This window comes from Schistocerca cancellata, chromosome 5, assembly GCF_023864275.1.
Source record: "Schistocerca cancellata isolate TAMUIC-IGC-003103 chromosome 5, iqSchCanc2.1, whole genome shotgun sequence".
Taxonomy (NCBI): domain Eukaryota; kingdom Metazoa; phylum Arthropoda; class Insecta; order Orthoptera; family Acrididae; genus Schistocerca; species Schistocerca cancellata.
This window is the reverse complement of record NC_064630.1, coordinates 19,095,535-19,122,116: the sequence shown is the minus strand read 5'-3', so window position 1 is coordinate 19,122,116 and position 26,582 is coordinate 19,095,535.

The following is a 26,582-nucleotide window of genomic DNA, read 5'->3' as shown; positions in this document are numbered from 1 at the left end:
CTTAATTATTTAATTTATAATTGAAAAGAATGATCCTTCTTCTGATTTTTTATGGGTGAATTAGATAGTTTAGAAAATAGAAACATACTTACCTCTTTATATCAGTCTGAATGTGTGACAGCACTGAAAGCGAGTGAGTTAGATTCCAAACTTTTATCATAAATATTAGACTCGTGAAATTTTCTATACCCTCAACATCTATAGATGAGAAAGCATGTACTGGTATTCAAGTACTTTTGTTATAATTCCATGTTCTAGGTTACAATGAAATGTGACAGTACTGATGTACAATTACTTTTGTTATAGTTCTAAGTTACATTGAAATGTGACAGTTTGCTTTTGAGTGGCAAAGCTAACAAATGTGAATGGAAGAAAATTAGATGTGCTGACAGACTGACTTGTAGTGTAGTCTGAGGCCTATGTTAGGTTCGAATGTGACAATTTGCTTGCGACTTGGCAAAGTTATTGACTGTGAATGGAAAAAAATCTAAATATGGTGATAAACTGACATGTTGCATAGCCCGCGGCTTAGGTTAGGTTGGATGTGCCAATTTGCTTGTGAGACAGCATAGCTAATGAATGTAAATGGAAGAAAACTAGATATGCTGATAGACTGACCTGTAGCATAGTGTGAGACCTAGGTTGTATTGGTTTGTGACATTTTACGTGTGAGTAAATGTGAATTGAACAAAAAAAAAAATATATGTTCTGACAGCATGACCTGTAGCAAAGCTAGAAACCTAGGTTAAGTTGGAGTGTGACAATTTATTTGTAAGTTGCCAAAACTAATGTATGTGAATGGCAGAAAATTATATGTCCTGACACATTGACTCATAGTGGCCTGACATGGGACACCAAAGCTTCCTTCGTTGTTGGAATATCGTAATTCCCTCCATCCAAGCATCTGCTTCACCATGGAAATGGAGAGAAATTGAGATTTCTCATTCCTGGATGTCTTGGTTCATTGAACAGAAGACTGCAGCTTGGGTTACATTGTATTTTGTAAACCAACATATGTAAACCTGCTTCTGTGAGCTAAGAAATGTCATCAATTATCTCAGTACAGTAGTGTATTATGTATTCTTGTTCATACAGCTCAAGCTGCCTCAGATCCATGGTTTATCAGCAGAGCATAGCTTTCACTGCTCTCTGTCCTTAACAAGTACTCTGATAAGCGATTCACACCACATAGATTAGCATGCTCTAAACCTCAAGTGCGGTGAAAGGAAATAGAGAATGCCATGAGAATGGTTATTCTACCTAATTTAACTAGTATGTCCTTTAATGCTGAGTTGCGTAAAAGATGACATAGGTCTAAGGAGGCCAGAAATATATAAAATCCCATGCTGGTGAGGGAAATCTTACATTGGCCTGAACTGTCTTGTTGTAGAGGCAGATGATTTGAACATAGACATAGTACCAGACTGTGTCATCTAGAAAAATCTGCTGTTGGTGTACACTGTCTTGGTATGGGACACAGCATGAACTATGGAGAGACTGAGACCCTCTTGTCTGCCTCCATGTGCTGGGACTCCATCTTTAAAGGAGCAGTCAGAATATGTATATCTAACAACTTAATTAACAGAGAATGGGATTGGAACATAGCAAAACATGAGAACCAACATTGGCAACTACAAAACATTGTTAGCTACAGAGGAACAAAATCGCCAACATAATACCAATGGGGAATTGAAACCGGGAGAACTAGGGCAGGCACCAAACCCATGCACACGCATGCAGCCTGCGATCCATGGCTAGTGGCAGGTTTACTCACACTTATACATGTGTAGTCCATGTCCTGTCCCTTTGGCAGGGGTCTCTGAATTCAGTATCCTCTATGAGGGGGAACCAAAAAGTTTCTAGTCTAACGAATAAAGAATGACAGATATTTCATAATACCAATTTATTTTTCAATATAATACTGGTGTACCCTAATACACTTGTGGGCATGCTCAGATAACATCTGCAAACCATTCAAATAAAAGGTCTTCGATTTCGAGTCCAACCAAGCATTCACAGCATCAATGACTGCACCATCATTGTCAAATCGTAGTTCTCTGAGGTCTTTTTTTTTTAGGTTTGGCAAAATAAAAAAGTCTTATGGAGCCAAATCTGGAGAATATGGCAGATGACATAATAATCTGAACCTGCAGTCAAGCAGGGTTTCCATTGTTGCGAGGGCTTCGTGTGCTAGCGCATTGTCCTGATGCAAAAGGACTCTGCGCACCAATTTTCTGTGCCTTTTTTTTTCATCTCTTCTCTCAAATGATGCAGGAGGATGCAATAGTATAATGCATTGATAGTTACGCCCTTTTGCAAGTAATCCACCATAACTACCCCTTCTGCATCCCAGAAGACCAATGCCATTACCTTACTGGATGATTTTTGCACCTGGAATTTTTTTGGGGTAAGAGATGTAGGATGTTTCCATTGTTGTGACTTGTTTTGTCTCAGATAAAAGTGGTGAACCCATGCTTCATCCATTGTCACATAACTCACAAGAAAGCCGTTTTCATCTGCTTCAAATTGGCGGACGATTTCTTCACAACACTGCACACCCTCCTGTCTCTGATCTGCATTCAAGTCTTTCGGGACCCACTGAGATTAAACTTTCCACACTCCCAAAATTACCACAACAATGTCATGAGCATGCCCACGGGAGATTCCAGTTGTGGTTTCAGTGTGCTGCCATGTTGTTCGACGATACTGCAAATTTTGTATCGTGAATTGCAGTCATTGTTTCATCAGTAGCAACAGTGAGAGGCCTTTCGCTCCATGGCGCATCTTTCACAGTCGTTCTTCCACACATTTGAAGGTAGACTCCCAGTTTTTCACTATTGCATAAGATGGTGCAATGTCCTTAAATGTATTCTGCATGTCCTCTGCAATTTCCTCAGGCATCATTCCCTTCAAATGAAGATATTCAATCACAGCATAGTTATTGATTTTCTGGATATTTGCCTCTTTCCTTACACTATGATATACAATGTATCCTAGCGGCAGAACTACCGAAGCTGGAGCCATGAAATTTGACTTGTGTACCACAAAGGGTCGCCATAAAAGTGGTGGTGTTTGCGAGACGTTACAAAAACTATCCTGGGCTAGAAACTTTTCGACCACCCCTCATACAATGAAATTATAGCCCTGTTACTTGGCACCTGCATCTCTCTGGAATGTTATTAATCATAAGGCTGTGATTAGGTAGGAACTTAATAGCACAGCTTGGAGTGCAGAGAGTGGAAGAACAGCAATGAAATAATAATCATGGTTGTCACAAATATTTGGCTACTTTCCCAATGCCCTGGTGTTGAGAAGCAATTGGAGGAGCTGAAAACAAATAAGTCACCAGGTCCAGGTAGAAATTCAGTTTGGTTTTACAGAGAATATTCTTTGGCATTTGCCTCTTTACTTGGCTTCCATTTATCTCTAATTGTTCGCCAAGGGATGGAAAAAACTGCAGATCACTCTTTAGTATAAGAATGATGAAAGAAAGGACACAAAATTGCAGGCCAATATCTTTAAAATTGGTTTGCTGCAGAATAATTGAGCATATTCTAAGTTTGAATACAATAAATTTTCTCGAGACAGATAAACTTCTGTCTAGAAATCAGCATGGATTTAGAAAGAATCACTCATGCGAAACTCGGCTTGGCCTTTTCTCACGTGATATCCTGTGAATCTGTAACCTCCCCCTCACTTATCGACCTTAGTGACAGTGAAAAATTAAACCGCGTGTACCTAATGGAAATTTGGGAAAAGCAATCGTCACCGAGGTTAATTTGTCGGTAAAGAGGGAGAAAAGGGTTACATCTAAATGAAAGGAAAAATGCAAATGAAACTGGTGGAAATTAATTTTGAAAAGGGGTAAAGTTAATAAAGAAAGTAAATGTGCGGCCGTTACGTTAACAATTAACTAGCAGTAATTAGATATTTGAGATTTGGGGGAAATTACAGTCGCCAGTCCTAAGGACAATTACTATAGTAACTGAAAAAGAAAGGTTATTACACATAAAATTAGCACTAGAAGCATGGCAACTGAAGGTTGACACGTGTAGTGTGAAAACTGAAAGTTTGTCAGAAGTAATAAATTTCGCTACACTCTGACTTAATTTAGCAAAAGAATTAATAAAACCGGGAAATCGAAAGTTAATTTAGTGACTGAAGTTAATAGTGAGCTTTCTTTCTGAAGCACATCGAAATTCAGTAAAATACGGTTAGTCTTGGACTACCTCAACAATCATTTCAAAAGCTACTTGAATCTACGCAATTTAGAAATAAGAGATTTAACTTTGAACTTGAATTAAATGATTCTGAACAATTAACAGTAGTAAAATTTAGTATGTACCAAGCTGAGCTGCAGTCACAGGTAAGCTAAACTACGGTAACAAAACTCGCACTCTTAATTTGTGCTTGTGTAATCTAAATATTGTAGCCAGATATGAATACCTTAACTGAACTTTGAAATTAAAGCAGTGAAATCGAATGATGCTGGCGTTTGAATTTCAACAACACTCGGGTTCATTCTGGAAAAGGAAGGGACCCTGCTTGGTAATGCAATTGGGACAATGAACAACAAAGGTTCATGCTACGTTGCTGTAATTATAGTTATGAAAATGGAACAGTTTGAAAAGCTGAGGTCTGCCATACAGTTCTAAAACTTTACGTGCTTCCAGTCTTCCTTGTTGGTTGATTGAAGGTTTGAAGCCGTCGATCGAGGAGGTGGCGACAGTCACTCATTGTCAGCCGTCGCTGTTACAGAAGCTGGATGTTGGCGCGCCTTCTTCTCGACACGGTCACCAGGCGAAACGGGCTCTTGATGTGCGCCAGCTAATGCTTCCCGTCGGCGACACCGTGTCAGAAACTATCATGGCAAGTCGAGCGCAATTACATGCTGCCCAGCCCCGAAAGCGCGGCAACTCGCGGGAGCGTCACACAACACACCTGCTCCACCGCACCACCCCGGTCAGACTCTCCCTCTGCCCGCGCTCCACGCGACAGAGTTAACACGGAGGATGCTAAGTTCACCGACTTGCGTCTAGGGGACACCAGGGAATTGGGTCTGCTGATTGGTTGAGGCTCATGACGTCATCAGGGAGACAGAACGTATGTAGCAGTGCCGCCTGGTGACAAGAAGTATAATGAGCTCTATTGACATTAGCGACGTCGCTCACCTGTTGTTTAAAAATTAAATGTAGATTGCCCACAGCTGTCATTTTGGAACGTCAAAGAAGTCCAGATTATTCAATGGAGCTTAACTTATGGGAATTAAATGTAGAAACCTGGTTCGAATGCGAATAATCGATAATGCAGTGACAGACTAACCCGGTTGCAGCTGTGGCAAATGCGGAAAAGTGGACCAAATATATGTAAAAGTTACATATTCCTTGCATTTTCTGCAGTTTATGTATGATATTGTTCATGATATGTATCAAAATATTCTTTGAATGCTTATTCATTAACTATATTTTCTGATTTTACCTTGTTCTTTTAGGTTTTATTGCGAGAAGTGCTATAAGTATGGTACCTTCAAATATAACGCAAACATTAGGCAATGCCATATGTCCGTTTGTCACCATAACAATTATCCCGCACCCAATCTTTACGAGTTCAACAACTAACGAAATTATCACCCTTCAACTAATCTAGGCCTCGGACAACATTAGAGAGAAGTCCATAGAATAGATTTCCAGGGGGGTGTCCCAATATTGTGCTCCTGGCAAAGTATGTGTTATGCTTCAATTTTGGTCGTTGTTATGTAAACAAGGAACTATATGTCATTGTTATGCTCGAACTGCGTCTTCCTGCACCGTGTCTAGTTTTTCAGAATCTGGGTTATGTCCATATGGCATTGTGATAAACAATGCTGAATGAGGAATTAGATTAATTTTCTTTCTGACGTGCATGCTTCCATGCATTGCTTAATTATACTAATTAATTTGAAATTGTGTGAAACTATTGTGTTATATTCATACATACTGCCTCATGTGGTCTGTTCTTGTATTAGAAGATACCAAATAAATAAACTGATAATTACATAGCCAGTGTGTATATTGTTGTGATCATACAGTCTAATTTCAGCTACTTCCGTAATTTTACAGAGACCCAACAGCTAGAAATATGGGCCAGATCCTCATCTGCTTAAAGGCTTTCTTGCATTTACTCACTAAACAGTTTTCGGAAACTGCTGATTTTCATTTTTTCATGCTTGAGATGATGATCAACACAGCAATTAGCAGTAGTTTGTATAGGCTGTCCCACATAACTGATACCATACTCACAAGGAATATTATAAATCCCTGGTACACTGAGCCTGAGAGTATGTTTGTCAGGTCACAACCTTTCTTTAATTTTCCTTGGTGACAGAAAGACTCATCTGATTCCTTGCCTGTTTACACTCTAACTTACCCATTGCACCACAGATTGGAAGCCATGCTGTGTATTTGTCCTCATGACTTGGCTGATGATTTCTTCAACAGAATTGACCTAATTTCATATACAGAATGTTTGTTTGGAGGGAGGGGGGCAGGGGGATTGTGAAAGAGCAGTGGGAAGATGAGGAGGTTTGGTCAAGGGTATAAGTAAAATAAATAGTGACTAAATGGTGGTGGCAGGGGGGTGGTTTTGAGTCGTAATAAATACAAATCCAGAAGAGATTATGTCACAGCATTATGACAAGACTACGGACTACATGTCATAGGCACGATCCCAATTTATACAGAGTGTTCTATCTGAATTAATAGCAAACTTACTTCCAACTGGGAATTTGCATAGATAGCCAATACATACACTCCTGGAAATGGAAAAAAGAACACATTGACACCGGTGTGTCAGACCCACCATACTTGCTCCGGACACTGCGAGAGGGCTGTACAAGCAATGATCACACGCACGGCACAGCGGACACACCAGGAACCGCGGTGTTGGCCGTCGAATGGCGCTAGCTGCGCAGCATTTGTGCACCGCCGCCGTCAGTGTCAGCCAGTTTGCCGTGGCATACGGAGCTCCATCGCAGTCTTTAACACTGGTAGCATGCCGCGACAGCGTGGACGTGAACCGTATGTGCAGTTGACGGACTTTGAGCGAGGGCGTATAGTGGGCATGCGGGAGGCCGGGTGGACGTACCGCCGAATTGCTCAACACGTGGGGCATGAGGTCTCCACAGTACATTGATGTTGTCGCCAGTGGTCGGCGGAAGGTGCACGTGCCCGTCGACCTGGGACCGGACCGCAGCGACGCACGGATGCACGCCAAGACCGTAGGATCCTACGCAGTGCCGTAGGGGACCGCACCGCCACTTCCCAGCAAATTAGGGACACTGTTGCTCCTGGGGTATCGGCGAGGACCATTCGCAACCGTCTCCATGAAGCTGGGCTACAGTCCCGCACACCGTTAGGCCGTCTTCCGCTCACGCCCCAACATCGTGCAGCCCGCCTCCAGTGGTGTCGCGACAGGCGTGAATGGAGGGACGAATGGAGACGTGTCGTCTTCAGCGATGAGAGTCGCTTCTGCCTTGGTGCCAATGATGGTCGTATGCGTGTTTGGCGCCGTGCAGGTGAGCGCCACAATCAGGACTGCATACGACCGTGGCACACAGGGCCAACACCCGGCATCATGGTGTGGGGAGCGATCTCCTACACTGGCCGTACACCACTGGTGATTGTCGAGGGGACACTGAATAGTGCACGGTGCATCCAAACCGTCATCGAACCCATCGTTCTACCATTCCTAGACCGGCAAGGGAACTTGCTGTTCCAACAGGTCAATGCACGTCCGCATGTATCCCGTGCCACCCAACGTGCTCTAGAAGGTGTAAGTCAACTACCCTGGCCAGCAAGATCTCCGGATCTGTCCCCCATTGAGCATGTTTGGGACTGGATGAAGCGCCGTCTCACGCGGTCTGCACGTCCAGCACGAACGCTGGTCCAACTGAGGCGCCAGGTGGAAATGGCATGGCAAGCCGTTCCACAGGACTACATCCAGCATCTCTACGATCGTCTCCATGGGAGAATAGCAGCCTGCATTGCTGCGAAAGGTGGATATACACTGTACTAGTGCCGACATTGTGCATGCTCTGTTGCCTGTGTCTATGTGCCTGTGGTTCTGTCAGTGTGATCATGTGATGTGTCTGACCCCAGGAATGTGTCAATAAAGTTTCCCCTTCCTGGGACAATGAATTCACAGTGTTCTTATTTCAATTTCCAGGAGTGTATATTACATGCCTAATACTGCAAAGAATTCAGACATTATAAACAATATCATGCTTTGCTGAATATGCAAACACACACAACAATTCAATAATATTCATGAGGATAAAAAACATTGTTTGTATATATATATCAAAACAAGTGTAGAAGGAAAAATGTCTTCAGCTGATTCCAAAATCACAGAACAGACTAGTATCACAAAGACCATCATACTACACCTAATGACTGCCAATATCAATCATTATAAGATGATATCCAAATTTACCTATTAGTGTTGACATTGATAGCCATCAAAACATAGAGGGTATTTTCTGGAGTGAAGTTCCATAATCAAACGATGTTTCTCTCTTCTGCTCTTATTTTGTACACCTCCATGCCCAAACCCTCCTTCCACTGACCCTTTAATCCGTGTTCTGCTTACATCTTTCCTTGATTATGAATGCTCACTTTACCATGTGCAGTCCACTCCCCCCGTCCCAATGACCTGTCTCAATGTTGACCCTTTGCCTCAAGTGATGCAAATGTATTACCGACTGCCACTCACCCTATGGTCAGGGCAGACCCTCCACATCAGATACACTAGAAGATGCCTCAACAGCAGAGCCTATGGTGAAACAAATGATACCTGAGCTGTTCCAAGCAATGCACCAGTTTCTCCGCCACCATTACACCTGAATGCAGCAGCCTGAAGACAGCTGACCATAGTTAAAAGCACCTTCAGCCAATCATGAACTGCAGCCAGCTCCTATTGTGTCCAACACACACCCTATCCATTCTACCATTTCTAACTTAAGATTTAAACTATGAAAACAAACAAATAAAAAGCTAAATATGTGACTTACTGCTGTTTGACAGAGGCAGATGGCTTCTCCCCACTCAAATAACATTATATTGAATATATTGTGTGTTCTTATCTAAGTGCTGGAATAATTTAATAACCTGTTTATGCACTATAAAGAAATTTCACCTTCAACTTATTATGTGTATGTGCAATACCTAATAGACTTACAGTAAGCTTCTATTCCCTATTTTAAGTTTATTAATACCAGAGATTGCTGGTTCACATTTACATAAGCTGAGATTAATTCGGAAGCCTCCCTTCCCTCCGTCTCTTGCCCATACCACCTGCATTAATACTGTACTTTTGTTCCAATGTGATCTTTGCACTCTCAATTGTGATTATTAGTTTTCCTAAAGGAATAAAAAATCATTTAGCATGATGTACTGTTTTTATGGTTTTCAGTTGATTTTTGTTAATTAACTGTCAAAATATGACAAATGAACTCAGCACTTCTACAACCAAGTCAATTAGTGGTATGTTATAACAGCTAATTAAGTGATGGCAGAATGCTGTGAGTTGAGAGCTTCGAAGTTATGATAGATAACACTTGGCACGATACTCTGAAGTAAAGTTTTTTTCTCTGGTATGTTAACTTATTTGCCTATGAATCTAAGCACGCTTAATGTGTCATACATATTTTGTGATGTTTCTGGACAGATATTCTGATGATGGGCAATGTCTGAAATGCATTACTAATTAGTCATCAATAGTGGCTAAAACATATACTGTTGTTTGCTTAACATTTTCTGGTGATTTACCCATAATTATTTAATCCTTGCACACTATTTTTTTTTGCATTTATTGTAAAAATAAAAGTAACTTCCTATACAGATATAATGGTACATTGTACATGGAAATTCAATCTTTATTTTTTGTTTCATGGTCCTGCTAGTTTTTCAGCTTGTATTTATTTTTAATTGAATTATTAGAATTTTTCTGTTTTCAGTGTGTTCACTTAAATTATGAATAATTTAAAAGTACATAAAACATTAAACCATATAACCTGCTGAAATACTAAGAAGCACTTCCAGAATTTCTGTAGAATGGGTTAACACCATTGTTCCAATCACTTTACAGAAAACTATCGAAACAGTCATTTTAACTCTTTCTCTTTACAATTTATTACTGTATTTGGTGGGATGAATTTGTATAAGATACATACTTCTTGAAAAGCTGCTGGCAACCAAAACTTTTTTTATTGAAAATGTATGTACAATATTATGCAAGTGTTTATTCAGGCAAATAGTAATATTTAAATAAACTGAAAGTTAGTTGTTTCTGTGTGCTGCAAGATTTTGAAATATTTTCCAATTAATTCACAAAATTTAATTCCTTTATGACATTTTCAAGTGCATCTTTACTTCAATGATACTTACTCTTTACTTTCACTTGCCTCTTTTTTTCCCATCACCTCAGTTAACTACCTTCATTTCTTTCTTTTACAAATGTCTGCCAAGTCATCTGGCGTAGCCTATCTAACCGATAACCAGTGTGGTGGGTTAATACGGATGCCAGGGAATTTTGTTTATGTTTAGATTGAATGCTTGTAAAATTGTAGTGCTTTAGGTGTGCATACTTTGCACTCTGAACTGTAAAACCAAGGAGTTGTGTTCAGAGCAGGTACGTTTGGGACCAGACTGACCCCAACATACTGCTTGTGGGATTTCTCTAGCGAACTGTTTCCTGTTCTTATAGATTCAAACGATGTTATATTCTCGTAAAGAAATGAAAATAAGTGATCAACTCGATGAATGGCTACAGTCTATCCTTGACTAAGTACAGCTACACACACTGATTAACCAGAACCTTTTGACCATCTACCTAATAGCCGGTATGTCTATCTTCGGCACGGATAACAGTGACAATGCATTTTTGCACAGAATCAGCGAAGCCTTGATAGGTCGCTGGAGGGAGTTGGCACCACATCTGTGCACACAAGTCCCCTAATTCTTGTAAATTCTGGGGAGTGAGCTCTGATGCCATGTTCAAGTTCAATCACATGCCAGTCTGTGTGATGGGCAAAATCAAGTGTATCTGTATGATCACCCTGTGTGAACAAGTTCTTAAATGCAAAATTTAGGACTTCTGTCTTCCTTTTGCCCTCTTCTATAGAAAGTAACCAGCTACAACGCTGAGTTGGGCCTTTATCCGTATTATATAGCAGCCATGACAGTAATTCAGAGTTAGGTGAAGAAGAAGAAAATGGAAACGAGGTAGATAATGAAGAGGTGTTGGGAGAGGTCATATTTTGATCTAGCACTTACCAGGCATTGGTCCTGCATAGGTCTCCAAAATTCTTGTTCTGAATGCAGCATCTGGTCATTCCATGTAATGGGTAATATTTTTGGAGAAATTCTTAGGGCAATGAATGATTTTTTCTTCTTTTTGTGAATCCATCAGAGGTAGGATATAGGACTGCAGCTGGCTTCAAATTCTTGTGAAAAACCTTGTACCAAACAGCTGTTTTACTTTTTATAAATTCTTTACTATATGCAACTAGTTTCGGCATCCCATTAATCTTAAGGCTATACATAAACCACCAGATAAATATATCACATAGTTGGTCGGCATTATGCAGGTGCCACCAGGTTTTTTACTAGATCCCACAGACTTCTTCAGACTGACGTGGACACCTCAGTCATAAGACAACTAGTTATATTTCTGCAATTATATGCATGGTATCCATTCTTTCAGACAGCCGAAAGAACAGTCACCATGCATACAATTTTATCTATACATAGCCTAGCTTGGCATTGGGGAACTTTCTTCAGTTCAGATGCACTCATACACTCAGAGCCATTTGCAGGAATATCGCATGGAGACGGCGAGTGAGATGGACTGCTGTAGTGAGGGTACTACTACAGTAGTAGTGACATATGGAATTTTGGGTCAGATGGGAGACTTGCTGAGGTGATCCACATAGTCGTGATGGGCACTGTGTCTGGGTAGTGAAGTAATCAGTGCAACTGCCTTGACAGCAGGAGTGACGGGTTCAAATCCTGATCCAGTAAAAATATTCTTGTGTCACCATTGATATAGGTCAACACAGCAAGAAAGCATTTAATAAAATTATCAAAATACTTTTATGTCAGAGGCATCCACATGGAACTGAAGGAGACATTCACAGAATCTAATAAACTGCTGGGACCTGCACAATGCAGACCAACTATGTAGACATGTTTATCTGGTGGTTTGCATACAGCATTAAGATGGCTGCCATTGGGTCACCAAAACTACATGCATTTAATAATGGATTGATTGTAGAAAAACAGCTGTTTGATACAAGGTTTTTCACAAGAACAAATGAAAAACCAGACTATTTCTCCAACAGAAAATACCTGATTGGTGATATGTGTCATGCTATTTAAGGCATCTTGAGATTATTATTATCCGATTCAGCTTTCTTGAAGTAAAAATGTATTTACAATTATGCCTACACAAGTTTATCTTGTTGTCCATCTTTTCTATAACCTTTGCAAACTTTATAATAAAATTTGTATGAAAAGTTTACTGTACATGTTTACTTATCCTGTAACTACAGCTAATTGATGCATAACATAGTGCTATTGTGATGGGTTTACTCATATGTTGATTCAAGCAACGGGTTTGATTCTTAAGGTTTCAAGAAAATATAACATTTCCATATATTATGCTCATGTCAGAACCATTTCAATGTGAACATTTACATTACGGTGAGGAGTATGTGATTTTCAACATGCTTCACAAGTTTGATTTTAATTGCTTTAACCAAAGAAAACTAGTTTGAACTTCTTGCACAGCCCACTTTTGTATATTATCCCTTAATGTCACAAAGTTGCCAGCAGCCATGGCAGACAGCTCTGCTGTGGCTGGTGTTGGCCTCATAGCACTTACCATGTTAAGTAGTTACTAGACATTAACTGAATTATTGGGCAAAAACATTCCATTAAAGGAAAATTCCTCAGACAGACATTAGAATTTTGGCTGCACTTTTTAAGCAAGACTTCTAGATGCATATACTTCATGCTCAAGGTCCCGAAAAGCTGTTAACACATCGACTGCAGTATTGTCACTAAAAGCAACACACCTGATGCCATATGCCTGGTGACAAAACATCCATCACCAAGCATGTCATAACCGACATGTTAAATATAGAAAATTAGACCAAGAAAGTCAGCAAAATAGATTTTCAGGAACTGTTTTAATACAAAAAATAATAACTGGAACTGAATAAACAATTTTCAACTTGTCCAAGCAAATTTTGCTTTTTGACTTCATTCAGTTGTCAACTGGAAAACATTCATACTGTAGGATTCTTGTGAATACTCATACTTTACCTGTGAAAAATAGCAAAACCATTTGAAATGACTACGTACATAGTCCAATTAAAGTTACAGTTTAGTAGATATTTCAGTTACATTTTGTAAACTATATGCAATAGGATAAATGAGTCAAAAGAAACACACAAACAGTGACATTATCTTTATTAAGTACACTCGGATTTCCACATCACCCTGAGGTACCGAGTATGATGCGTTACTCATTTTTTTACATGGCAAGTTTCCCCAGTAGGCCTATAAACCATGATACCCAAACATGCACACACAACTGTAGGACAGATAAATTTAATTCTTAGAGTATGTGTGATCAATGCCAACATGTACACTCAACACTTCACTGTCAGGTTGCACCAAAGCACTAGCAACATTTGGCGTTTCAGCCAGGGTTGGTTTACCAAAGACACTTTTTGGACTGAAGTTCTGTTTGTTAGATGTTCGTTGAACTGGCATCTTCTCATTGCTGGCACAGTGTTGACCTTCTTTCTTGGAGCGAGAGTTAACAAGCGACAGCAATTTCTTCCCACAGCTTCAGAATTTGCTCACTATCTCCCGGTATGTCTAAATTGTTCCTTTTGCTAAGAGAAATCTGTTACACATGAAACTGCATTCCAATCTGGGTTCCATGCGTTGAGTGATAAAAAAAAAAAAAAAAAAAAAAAAAAAAAAAAGAAGTTTCTTCAAAATTTATGGACAGTAAAAATAAGGTTTGTTAATTACCCATTGTGGATTACAATGATTGTGACTTAAATGTCTTCTAAGACTATTCCGTTAATACAAACAATCCTTTCATGTGAGCTGAAAGAAACTTTGCAATACAACATTGCACCAGATTACTGAATGCACAAAGAACGAAATTCTATAGTTTTACCAGAAATGATACTACTATTGAATAATAAAAACTTATTATTATGCAGTGTTTCTTACGGTCCATTGACTGGAATACAATCTTTGCATCCGCAGTTCGAACCATGTGCTTTTTCCTCCGCATGTGCTCTCAAACTAGCCAATGTATTGAAGGAATAGCTGCAGTCGTCTTGTGGGCACTTATTCTTACCTTCTGTATTTGGCTCTACATCATACATTTTCCTGATGTGCGGGTATAAAGTTATTCGAAGCTGAAATGCTTTACCGCACACAAAACATGTGTTGGAATCTGCCATTATAAACATAGGCCTAGAACTATGTACTATAACGAGTTAGCCACACAATGTATCGATAGACGAATGGCCTCGTTTAAAGAACAGCGCGTTTCGGAAAGTAGCTACGATCTGGATTGGCTGATGTGGGAGACGACGTCATGGCACGACGTGGCCAATCAGCAAAGCCAATTCTTTGGCGTCTCCTCGCGGGCCCCCGAGGAATCGCTTCATGACGTCATCAGAAAGGCTGAAAGCGTGACAGCGCTGCCTGGTGACTATACCTGTAAACAACTCTGTTGACTCAAGTGATGTCACACGTTGGCTACAGTGTTTATACTAGAGATGGGTCGAACTCGTTCATTCCCGTGAACTACTTCATTCATTTCACTCTTTGCCGTGAAGCGTTCAAATGAAGTAGTTCATTCGTGAAGTACGGAAGCCTAGCGAAGTTGCCCAGTTCGCCGCTCAGCCGCGGCTACGCTCGCTTCGCCTCGCTCGTACAATAAAGCTTCGTAATACTTCACAATTTTACCTCACACCTTCACCTGCCCATGTTAGGCAAGATTTTCTGCCTGACTCATGTAGTACTATCACCGTGAGAGGGTGGTACGGGACTACAAGTCCCACCGCCACACCTCCAAAGTGAATTGCAGTGACGCAGTCACTGCCCTGTGGAAATTTACTGCCTCACCAACACAGTTAGACCGCAATAGACCGGTGATGCTGTATTGTAACATATCACCCCGGACTACAAGTCCATTTAAAAAAACAATTTTACCAACAGATGGCGGAACTATGGAGTAACGTACACGCAACGTTTTACGCTCTTACAGCGTCAGAGTTATCTTAAATAGAGCATGCTCGAAGGGGACAAAGGGCATTTCTTTCTGTGTCCAAGTGTCTGAACAATTTTATCTTGGACTCTACGCCCGTGAACGGCACCTTGTGTTTTAAAAAGTGTTTGTCTCCCTTTATATGTCCACCATCTTTTTTCTGTAATTATCTTCATTTCTATCTTTTGTGTTTCTCTGCGGCCCAAGAGCGGCGTAGTATGCTGCTGCAGGCCTGCCTGTATACAGGTTTCAAAATGACAATAAAAAAAAGGGGGGGACAAAGGAAAGATAGATAGAGAAGGCTGTCACATATAAGGTACTACATTTAATCTTGCTCGACATTTTCTCGTGAAGCGCCCAAAAAAGTCTTTATCTTCCAAATGAAACATTATTTGTTGTATTCATGGACTGGAAAATAGGGCTACCAACGAAATGCAGTCCAATTTTATGTTCCTTTTAAAATTTAATCCAAAATAGAATGAGTATGTTTAACACTGTCACAAAGTCTATATACCTACGTTAAGTAATTATTCAGAAGTTTTCCTGTAGATTTTATTTTTGTTGACAATAATAACCCACTAGATTCAAAACGTAAACTGTCACCTGTAGTCATTGGTACGATTTCAGGTAAAATCCCTCTTCCAGTGTTATTAACAAACCTTTTATTTTCATGTTTGCTGTGCGTGCTCACACAGATAGCCTCTTCGCTTCTATCTTTAATATTCATTTGTCTTCAAGCGCTGCCAACGGTAGGCTACCCGTAGACGCGAAGTTTAACTGCACAAATAGTCACGGGTAATGATGTCAGCACTGCAGGTAGCAGCTGACGCTGCCTTCTCCTCGCCCCTCACCTCCGCCACCCATCCTAAACCTATCTTTCCCCACAAACACCGCGCGGTTCGTCGACAGGCAGCACAGGGAGGAGTGAAGTGAAGGGAGGAGGAGTGACGTGGGTGAGGGAGAGGGGAAGAGAGTGAGTGAACTAGAAAAAAGTCTGGAGTGTGCTATCTGTGAAGAGTTTGAAGTACCAGTTCTTTGAAATTGAGTGGTTAGTTCACACTTCCCAGGAGTGAAGCGTTCATTTGAACGACTCATTCACGAGCTCCCCATCACTAGTTTATACAGACTTGCGTTCAGCTGTTGTTTTTGGAATGTCAAATCAATCCAGATTGTTTGAATGAAGCTTCCGTTAACAGAATAAAATGCAGAATGAAGGTTTAAATGCGAATAATCTGGATTATGGTGACATGATAAATCCGCAGCGTAGTCAAAGTTACATATTAGAGTCGTGCGTGATTGATTGAAGCCAACTGATTACAAATTACTGGTCGAAAGGCAGAGTGATTTATAGCATAACACATATTACGCATTGCGGACAATGTGTCTAAATGTTTCTAACGGATTAACTGCATCTTACTAATGTAGGCTAACTACCACTGAGACGTTTGCAGCACGAATTTGTCTTTGAACCCATACCAGCAGTAGCAAATGCGGAAAAACGAATCGAATATCGTAAAGGATGCGTAGCGGAACGCCCATTGCATTTTTCCATTTTGTGTATGATATCTGTACGTAATATGTATCAAAACACGTCGGATGCTTGTTCCTTTTCTAATACATGTTTTTTGGGGATGACCTAGTAGTTTTATTTTTTTTATTATGAGAAATGCGTTAAATGTGGGAAAGTGCATTTAAATATGGCGCAAACAAATATTAGGCAAAGAGACACGTCTGTCTGTTACCACAACCTTTATTTCTCATTGGCTGTGTTCCACAACTGTCAACGAAATTATCGCTTTTCAACCTAATGTAGACCTCAGACTATGCTACAAATAAAGTTATTACTCCAGTAAAGGTTTCTATGGAAAAGGGGGCGAAATCCAGTATAGTGCTCTTGCCCTGTGTGTGTTACCGATATATCTGCCATTATAAACATAGGCCTAGAACACACAACAGTGAAGTACTATAACGAGTTAGCCACACAATGTATCGATAGACGAATGGCCTCGTTTAAAGAACAGCGCGTTTCGGAAAGTAGCTACGATCTGGATTGGCTGATGTGGGAGACGACGTCATGGCACGACGTGGCCAATCAGCAAAGCCAATTCTTTGGCGTCCCCTAGACGCAAGTAGTTCACCGGCATGGAGTTATACCTCCATGTTCACCGGACTTGGACACGATGTGACGTCATTATGACGTATACACGCTACATCGAAAACCATAGAAACCGTATATCGACTATTCGACTTTTGTGAACTTTCGAGAGGTTGTGAGAGGGTAGCGCTGTGCTCTGCGCCATTCGTTTAAATGTGTTTTGCGTTCCTTGCGTTTAAATCGTGTATTGCACTGTGTTTGTGTCCTGTGCGTTGTTTTTCGTTTGATCGTCTCTAATTATTGTGGCTATCCGCTCATGTTGTGATGCAATTTGTATTTTGCATAATCTTGTCTTAGCAGATAATACTGCTGACATAAACCACATTGACATGGACAGGTACATTCTAAAACTATTGTGGTTGTATACATGACATAATATACAGTACGTCTGGTTTATCATACCACCATGGAATGCTTTGACACTGCATTCAATCATTTCATACGTCAATCAGTACTAGACACTAACCTTTGGTTAAGATTACATTGAGAAATCCACTTCCCCTCGTATTTCATCTCCGGTCGACGATTTTTCTTCAACAATGCCTCATATTTTTCTTTTTACGTTCGAAATTCAATCATTCTATACACCAGTCATTACTGGACACTAAGGTACCTGTCTCTGCGGTCCGAGTGTAAAATTACTTGGAATTATGGTTGATAAAAGACTATCTTGGGATGGACATGTAAATTACTTAGCTAACAAACTTGCACGAGTTCTCTTTCAGCTATATAAATTAAGAAAAAGAAGTCAGCAAGCGTATGCTGCTACAATCTAATGTGTACTGACAAGACCAATTGTATGAAACCATACTAAAATGTTGATAATAAATAAATATTATTTTCGGCATAAGCATTCAATACAACAATCACACAATCTAATTTGGTCGGGAAATAAGAAGACTTCACTTTTTTACGAAACGTGTTGTCCGTGGTGTTCTCTAGGCCACGGTCAGGAATATTTCTATTAATATTCAGCACTTTTACTTTTATTTTGGCGAAATACATATACGCTGCCACACAGCTGTTTTCAGAATCGCACGTGTCAAAACAAACCACTAGCTGACGACAGTTTAGAATCTCGAACGTTCGTAAAAATCGATAGGTGTGTTAATCGACTAAAGCGTATTACGTCATAATGACGTCACATCATATCCAGGTTGGGTGAACTTAGCATCCTCCAGTTAACAGAAGCGTCTCGCGGGCCCCGAGGAATCATGACGTCACATCATGACATGACGTCGTCTCTCACGCTAGCCAATATCGCTGGTAGTTTTCGAAACGCCGATATTCTTTGAACATGACATGCTAATGCATTGTGGGCGTGTGTGTGTGTGTGTGTGTGTGTATAATGGCGGGTTTTGTTATTTCTGTGCGTTAAAGCTTTTCAATCACGGAAAAAAATTGATAATACTTGCTGCAAGACGTGTCTCTTTGCCTAATATTTGTTTGCGGCATATTTAAATGCACTTTCCCACATTTAACGCATTTCTCATAATAAAAAAAATAAAACTACTAGGTCATTCCCAAAAAACATGTATTAGAAAAGGAACAAGCATCCGACGTGTTTTGATGCATATTACGTACAGATATCGTACACAAACTGGAAAAATGCAATGGGCGTTCCACTACGCATCCTTTACCATATTTGATTCGTTTTTCCGCATTTGCTACTGCTGATATGGGTTCAAAGACAAATTCGTGCTGCAAACGTCTCAGTGGTAGTTAGCCTACATTAGTAAGCTGCAGTTAATCTGTTAGAAACATTTAGACACATTGTCCGCAATGCGTAATATGTGTTATGCTGTAAATCACTCTGCCTTTCGACCAGTAATTTGTAATCAGTTGGCTTCAATCAATCACGCGCGACTCTAATATGTAACTTTGACTACGCTGCGGATTTATCATGTCACCATAATCCAGATTATTCGCATTTAAACCTTCATTCTGCATTTTATTCTGTTAACGGAAGCTTCATTCAAACAATCTGGATTGATTTGACATTCCAAAACAACAGCTGAAGGCAAGTCTTTATGAACACTGTAGCCAACGTGTGATGTCACTTGAGTCAACAGAGTTGTTTACAGGTATAGTCACCAGGCAGCGCTGTCATGCTTTCAGCCTTTCTGATGACGTCATGAAGCGATTCCTCGGGGCCCGCGAGACGCCGTGCAGCTTTCCACCGTCTGGTGTCTGTGAACTGTGAAGTACAGCTGTTTCTCACATACCGGTGGTAATGGATCGAGACATGATGCCGAGTGCCTGCGAGTATATCAACTGTGGTAGAGTAGACGGACAACAAATCCTGAACTAAAAATGTTCAGATTTCCCTCGAAGATAAAGAAAGGTTACAGAAGTGGATTTTAAATTCAGGTAAATCAATAAATTAGTGACGAGTAAGAATACATAAAGAGCCCTGAGCATTCGATCCTATCTAAATTTTGTCGATCTTATATTCTGATATAACGTGGCAGTCCTTCCTGTACAAGAATCATATGATATAATTTTTAAATGAAATCATTTCTGCGATTTGGACTTTTTTAAACTGTTTATTCCTTCACTATCGTAATTTTGGCTGTAGAGGCATTTTTGTGTGCAATGTGAAAACTGAAACCAATATAAGATATGGATAACAAAATGCAAAGCATAGTGTGGTAACATTTGGTAAACAATTTAAGAAGCATTACCTTACAAGACCTTTCCCTTGGTACTTGAAAATGACTCTAGAGCTGAAATCGCAACAATGAAATAAATGAATAATTGTTGTCATCTAATTGCTAGGTCATCGGTACCTCTGAATCCTGGTATGTACTAGATTGAACGAAGAGAGCGAGTGTAAAACCTCGTTTACACTGCTGCAAACGAGTATTCATAGATAATTCGCTAGTGTTCACTGCCATTCGTAAATACCTGTGAACAAGCGTTTATACTGGAATGAAGGGAGGAGAATAGAAGAGAACGAGCGTAGCATGCAAGCTATAGACGCTGCCTATTTTAATTTTTTTTCATCAGTGTGCTAATAATCCTCACACAGCTTTCACTCTAAAACAACACGACTTATAGCAACAGGTCTGCGCGAGTGCGGATATTCCCAGTAATAACTGTGTTGGCGATAAAAATGTATGTCTGTTGCGAATATTTGCGGGTTATCCTTAAACTGTACAAAGTAAATTTTTAACATAATTATGGTTTGCCGTCTGTGGCTCTTCAAAGTTGACACGCCAAAATATGATCGAAAAACACGCTTTCACTTGTATATTGCCGCGTTTGCAGCCCCCTTTCAACAACAATCCAAAATTCATCGTTTTGTGCCACTCATATCATTTACGATAAGTTAGAAGCAACGTAAAAGAATTTAAATTTGAAATGACTGTCACTGAAATATGTCCAGCCTTAATTCGCATCATAACCGATTGCGGACATCAGCAGACAAAAATTCAGGCCAGTCACAAGTCTCTTTTCAGAGCAGTGGTGGGTTAAACTGCTTTACAAAACGTTAATACCTGAGAATGCGGATAAGCAACTTGGCAGATGTCGATAATGATCTTGTGGATGCGGTGCGCATACGGGCGGCATTTTTCCTGTACGCGCAGACTTCTAGTTACAGCTACAATGAAAATCTTTGATATTGAGATAGGATTATTTTGCCCGCTGGTTTTGACAAAGCAAACAAAGTGGCGTAGGAAAATTAATATGTTGGTGGCTAAATTTGTTGCTCTTGGAAGTAGTGCCAGTACACGTAACACTGAATTGTTGCTCCAGCCTTCTTTAGATTTATTCCAAAATTTTGCACATATGTCGGTTGACGCCTTTCACTGGCTCCTCATTACAATTGACGAGGAAATTTACTAGCAGCGACATAAAGCAGTTCGCAAGAAGACGAATACTCTCCGTGCTGGTAACGCCAAAGGGAAGACGAGGCGAACTTCTTTTGATGCTTTGCTCAAAAACCGACAACCAGCTGAACACTAACGAACACTACCGAATGGGTACCGAACAAGACTGAATGTTATTATCTCACAGTGGTGAATGGAATTGAACACTACAGAATCAGCATTTCATCACTCAAACACTTGCAAACATTGATGTTATGCTTTCGCTACTTAATTGTTTCTCACTGTGAAAAAGCTGAGCACTAAAGGGGAAGCAACATTATAGACAATGTTTGTTTTAATTACGCAGCAAGTAATGTCACGCAGAAGAGACTAGAAATCACGTGTTTCTTAATTTTTGCAGGAACTTTAGAGGCACTGTGGACACCGAGTAAAGTTTACGAACCAAACACGACTGAATGTCGTTTGCCCAAATTCGTCTACACATATGAGAATGCAGTTTTCCGTAATTTAGTTCGCTCAGCGTTGACCAGGCTTAAAATGCCGTAGGACCACATTCCCAGAATTAATCATAATATTTGAAGTCCAAAAAAGGTTGCAAACAAAAAGCTCCCTTAGCAAATACTTAATGAAAGATTCCTTTCTATCATGCTAATGTAGACTGAGCTACTAAATGTGTTAATGGTGTATACATATATCGTATTTTTCTGATAGACAGTTATTGTTACAGGCAATGTCAAACTGCTGGATATGGACCCAGAAAAACTGCACAATAGACTGCTGTGTGATGTTCATTTTGATGAAAAGTCATTCATGAACAGTACGAAACAACGGCTTATACACACATCAGTTCCTGTAAAATTTACATCTGACACTGGTTCTTCAGCAGTATGTTAGGGAACTAGTGATAAGACTACTCTGTCATCACCTGGACTGAAAGTGAACATTCCAAGGAGAACATACAGTGCAGTTAGTCACCTTCTAGCAGAAACAAATGCAACACCATAAAAGTGTGAACCATTTCCAGACCTGAAAGAAATCATAGAAATGCCTGCTAGACAAGTTAAAAGAAAACTCTCTATTGCTACGTGATGATGATGAGGATACTCGTAGAGAGCAAAAACTGAAACAAAAAACACATAATGAACAGATCACTGAAAAACAAAACTTCCTACTTGCAAAAGTTAATGGTAGATTGTTGCATTATAGGAGCTCAAATAATATTGCCCATGTATTCAGCAGTTTCTGTTTCACGTCTGATTAATCCAGGGCACAGGTTGCAATGCAGAGCAAGAGCATAATACGTCCGTGGTCTTCTATTGAGAAAAATCTCTCTCTGATGTTGTTTTACAAATTTCCTGGAGCATATAAATTTTTGCGAAAATTGGGTATCGTATTACTTACACTGCCCACAATTAGACGATGGATTGGTGTCACAAAATTTCTACCAGGGTTTAACAAAATCCTGTTTAGTCAACTTAGCAAGAAATTTGAGGCACAAACTTATTTAGAAAAGGCATATGTAGTATCTTTTGATGAGATGTCGATAATGCGTCATCTGGGATATTCATAAGATCTCGATTTAGTAGAAGGTCTAGAAGATTTGGGTGATAGGGGAAGGAAACCACTTCCTGCAAATTATGCACTTGTTTTTATGATTAGAGGTATCTACAGTAACTGGAAATTGCCTGTTTCATATTTTTTTGTCTAATTCAGGAGTGAAACATGCGGATTTATTGGGACTCTCACAGGAACTAATTATTTTATTGCAAAATGCAAACCTAGAGCCGAAATTAGTCGTTTGTGGTCAGGGAGCTAGTAATCGAAGTGTTGTGAAGCATTTACAGGTTACGCCTGAAAAACCTTATTTTATTGTAAATGGACAGAAATTGTTTTATAGTTATGATGTCCCACATTTATTCAAAAGCATACAAAACAATCTGCTTAGTTGCGACTTCATTTTCAACAATGCTGTGGTTTCATTCGAAGATGTCAGGAAAACGCATGACATTGATAAGAACAACAAAGAAAAAGCAGAATGTTGGTAAAATTCACCGACAGTCATTTGCAACCTGATTCATTCCGGAAAATTAATGTGAAAATGGCAGTCCAGGTCCTCAGCCACTCTGTTGCTGCAGCTATCAGAACTTGTGTAGCGACTAAAGAACTGCAGAGTGATGCAGCAGAGAGCACAGCGACTTTTATGGAATTTATGAAGAATTTGTTTGACGGTTTGAACAGCAGGACAGCATTTTCCTCTATTTCATATAGGTGTGCATTATCATAACAATGCCCAGTAGTAATGGAAACGCTACAGAATGCAAAGGATGTCTTAAGCACCATAAATAAAATTTTAAAAAAGGTGGGTAAAATAACGACACCACCATGCATTATGGGTTTAATCCAGACTGTGAATGCTATTGCTCAGTTTTTTCTTGAGGAACAAACTCCAGGCATTAAATTTTTACTGATCAGCAGATTGAATCAAGATGCTCTTCAGAATTTATTTTCTGTGTACCGTCAGAAACGAGGCCACAACCGTAATCCAACAGCTGGAACACCAAGGTGCTTGTCCCAAACAAGCATTGTTAACTCACTAATGAAGCCTTCTGACGCTTCAAATTGTGAGAATGACACTGACAAGATGCTGAAAGTGAACAACTGTGCCTTGCAAAAAGAAGGTGATGAATCTCAGCTGCTGGAGAGCTCTGGAAACGTCGGAATTCCGACACTCCTGGTTCCTCTACGGATGAAGAAGGGGGTACCATCGAGGCCGACGAGTATTTGTCTTCCTCACAGGAAGACCTTTCCTCTGACCAGTGTTCAGCAGCATATTTTGCTGGCTGCTTAGCACACATATACATTGAAAGGTATGGTTGTTTGGGCTGTAAGGAGACACTTACATGTAGCAGTGAGCTTCAAGAGAAGAGGGAATTATTTATTCTCCATAAAAAATACGCAACTGGGAATTTGTGTCATTCTTCAGTGGGACACAGCGCTCCAATTGTTGAGTTCAGCAATATTATTAAAATGTCTTTACAGGCATATGAGCCCTGTTTCTTACAGTTTACTTATAAGAGAAATATAAAGTTTAGGATTGTTAATTACATCAAATCAAAACTTGAAAACTTTCATTGGTTGGACGATGAGGAATGTGGAGAACACAGATTTTTCATTTTGAATCGTCTTGCGAAATGCAAATTGTATTGCAGTTGCAGAACAATGTTCAAAGACAAGTGTAGTAGAACCGTCTCAAAACTGAAAATTATAAAAATATGTAGTTTATTCATATTGTATTTAAGCACCAAATAAATATTCTCCGTTAGACTGCACAAGTAACTTTCGTTGCCTTTCGTTGGTCACTCTACCACGTCTAACTAGAAAGGAGTAATGCGTTAAATCTGAGCAAAACAGTAGTGCTTGTGACAACAGTAGATGTGCTGACCACAAAGTTATTTTCGATATAAGTCACCTAATCCCTATACATACTCTATTCAAAATAAAGAATTATGTCGGTAATGTCAGGACGCGAAACCCACTGCTCGGTGCAATATTTGTCAGTAAATTAATTGATTACATTTCAAAGACGCTGACAAGATTTTGAAAGCTTTCTAGTGTTAACCCGCACATGCAGATCTTTTTTACCAAAATAATCCGTATCAGAAGAACTGTATAACAAAGAGGAAATAGATGGCATGGAAGGAGAGTGTAAAACCTATACGACTGCAATACAGTCTGCACTTAAACAGTAACTCGGGAGAAATGTTTGTGTGTTACTTTTCATTTATTTCATTTCACATGTTGTTGTTGTTGTGGTCTTCAGTCCAGAGACTGGTTTGATGCAGCTCTGCATGATACTATATCCTATGCAAGGTTCTTCATCTCCCAGTACCTACTGCAACCTACATCCTTCTGAATCTGTTTAGTGTATTCATCTATTGGTCTCCCTCTATGATTTTTACCCTCCACGCTGCCCTCAAGTACTAAATTGGGGATCCCTCGACGCCTCAGAATATGCCCTACCAATCGATCCCTTCTTCTTGTCAAGTTGTGCCACAAATTTCTCTTCTCCCCAATTCTATTCAATACCTCCTCATTAGTTATGTGATCAACCCATCTAATCTTCAGAATCCTTTTGTAACACTACATTTCGAAAGCTTCTATTCTCTGTTTGTTTAAACTATTTATTGTCCACGATCCACTTCCATACATGTCTACACTCCATACAAATACCTTCAGAAAAGACATCTTGACACCTAAATCTATACTCGATATTAACAAATTTCTCTTCTTCAGAAACGCCTTCCTTGCCATTGCCAGTCTACATTTTATATCCTCTCTACTTCTACCATCCACAGTCATTTTGCTCCACAAATAGCAAAACTCATTTACTACTTTAAGTGTCTCATTTCCTAATCTAATTCCCTCAGCATCACCCGACTTAATTTGACTACATTCCATTATCCTCGTTTTGCTTTTGTTGATGTTCATCTTATATCCGCCTTTCAAGACACTGTCCATTCCGTTCAGCTGCTCTTCCAGGTCCTTTGCTGTCTATGACAGAATTACAATGTCATTGGCGAACCGCAAAGTTTTTATTTCTTCTCCATGGATTTTAATTCCTACCCCAATTTTTTCTTTTATTTCCTTTACTGCTTGCTCAATATACAGATTGAATAATATCGGGGATAGACTACAACCCTGTCTCACTCCCTTCCCAACCACTGCTTCCCTTTCATGCCCCTCTGCTCTTAAAACTGCCATCTGGTTTCTGTACAAATTGTAAATAGCCTTTTGCTCCCTGTATTTTACCCCTGCCACCTTCAGAATTTGATAGAGAATATTCCAGTCAACATTGCCAAAAGCTTTCTCTAAGTCTACAAATGCTAGAAAGGTGGATTTTCCTTTCCTTAATCTATTTTCTAAGATAAGTCGCAGGGTCAGTATTACCTCACGTGTTTCAACATTTCTACGGAATCCAAACTGATCTTCCCCAAGGTCGGCTTCTACCAGTTTTTCCATTCGTCTGTAAAGAATTGGTGTTAGTATTTAGCAGCCACGGCTTATTAAACTGATAGTTCGGTAATTTTCACATCTGTCAACCCCTGCTTTCTTCGGGATTGGAATTATTATATTCTTCTTGAAGTCTGAGGGTATTTCGCCTATCTCATACATCTAATTCACCAGATGGTAGAGTTTTGTCAGGACTGGCTCTCCCAAGGCTGTCAGTAGTTCTAATGGAATGTTGTCTACTCCCGGGA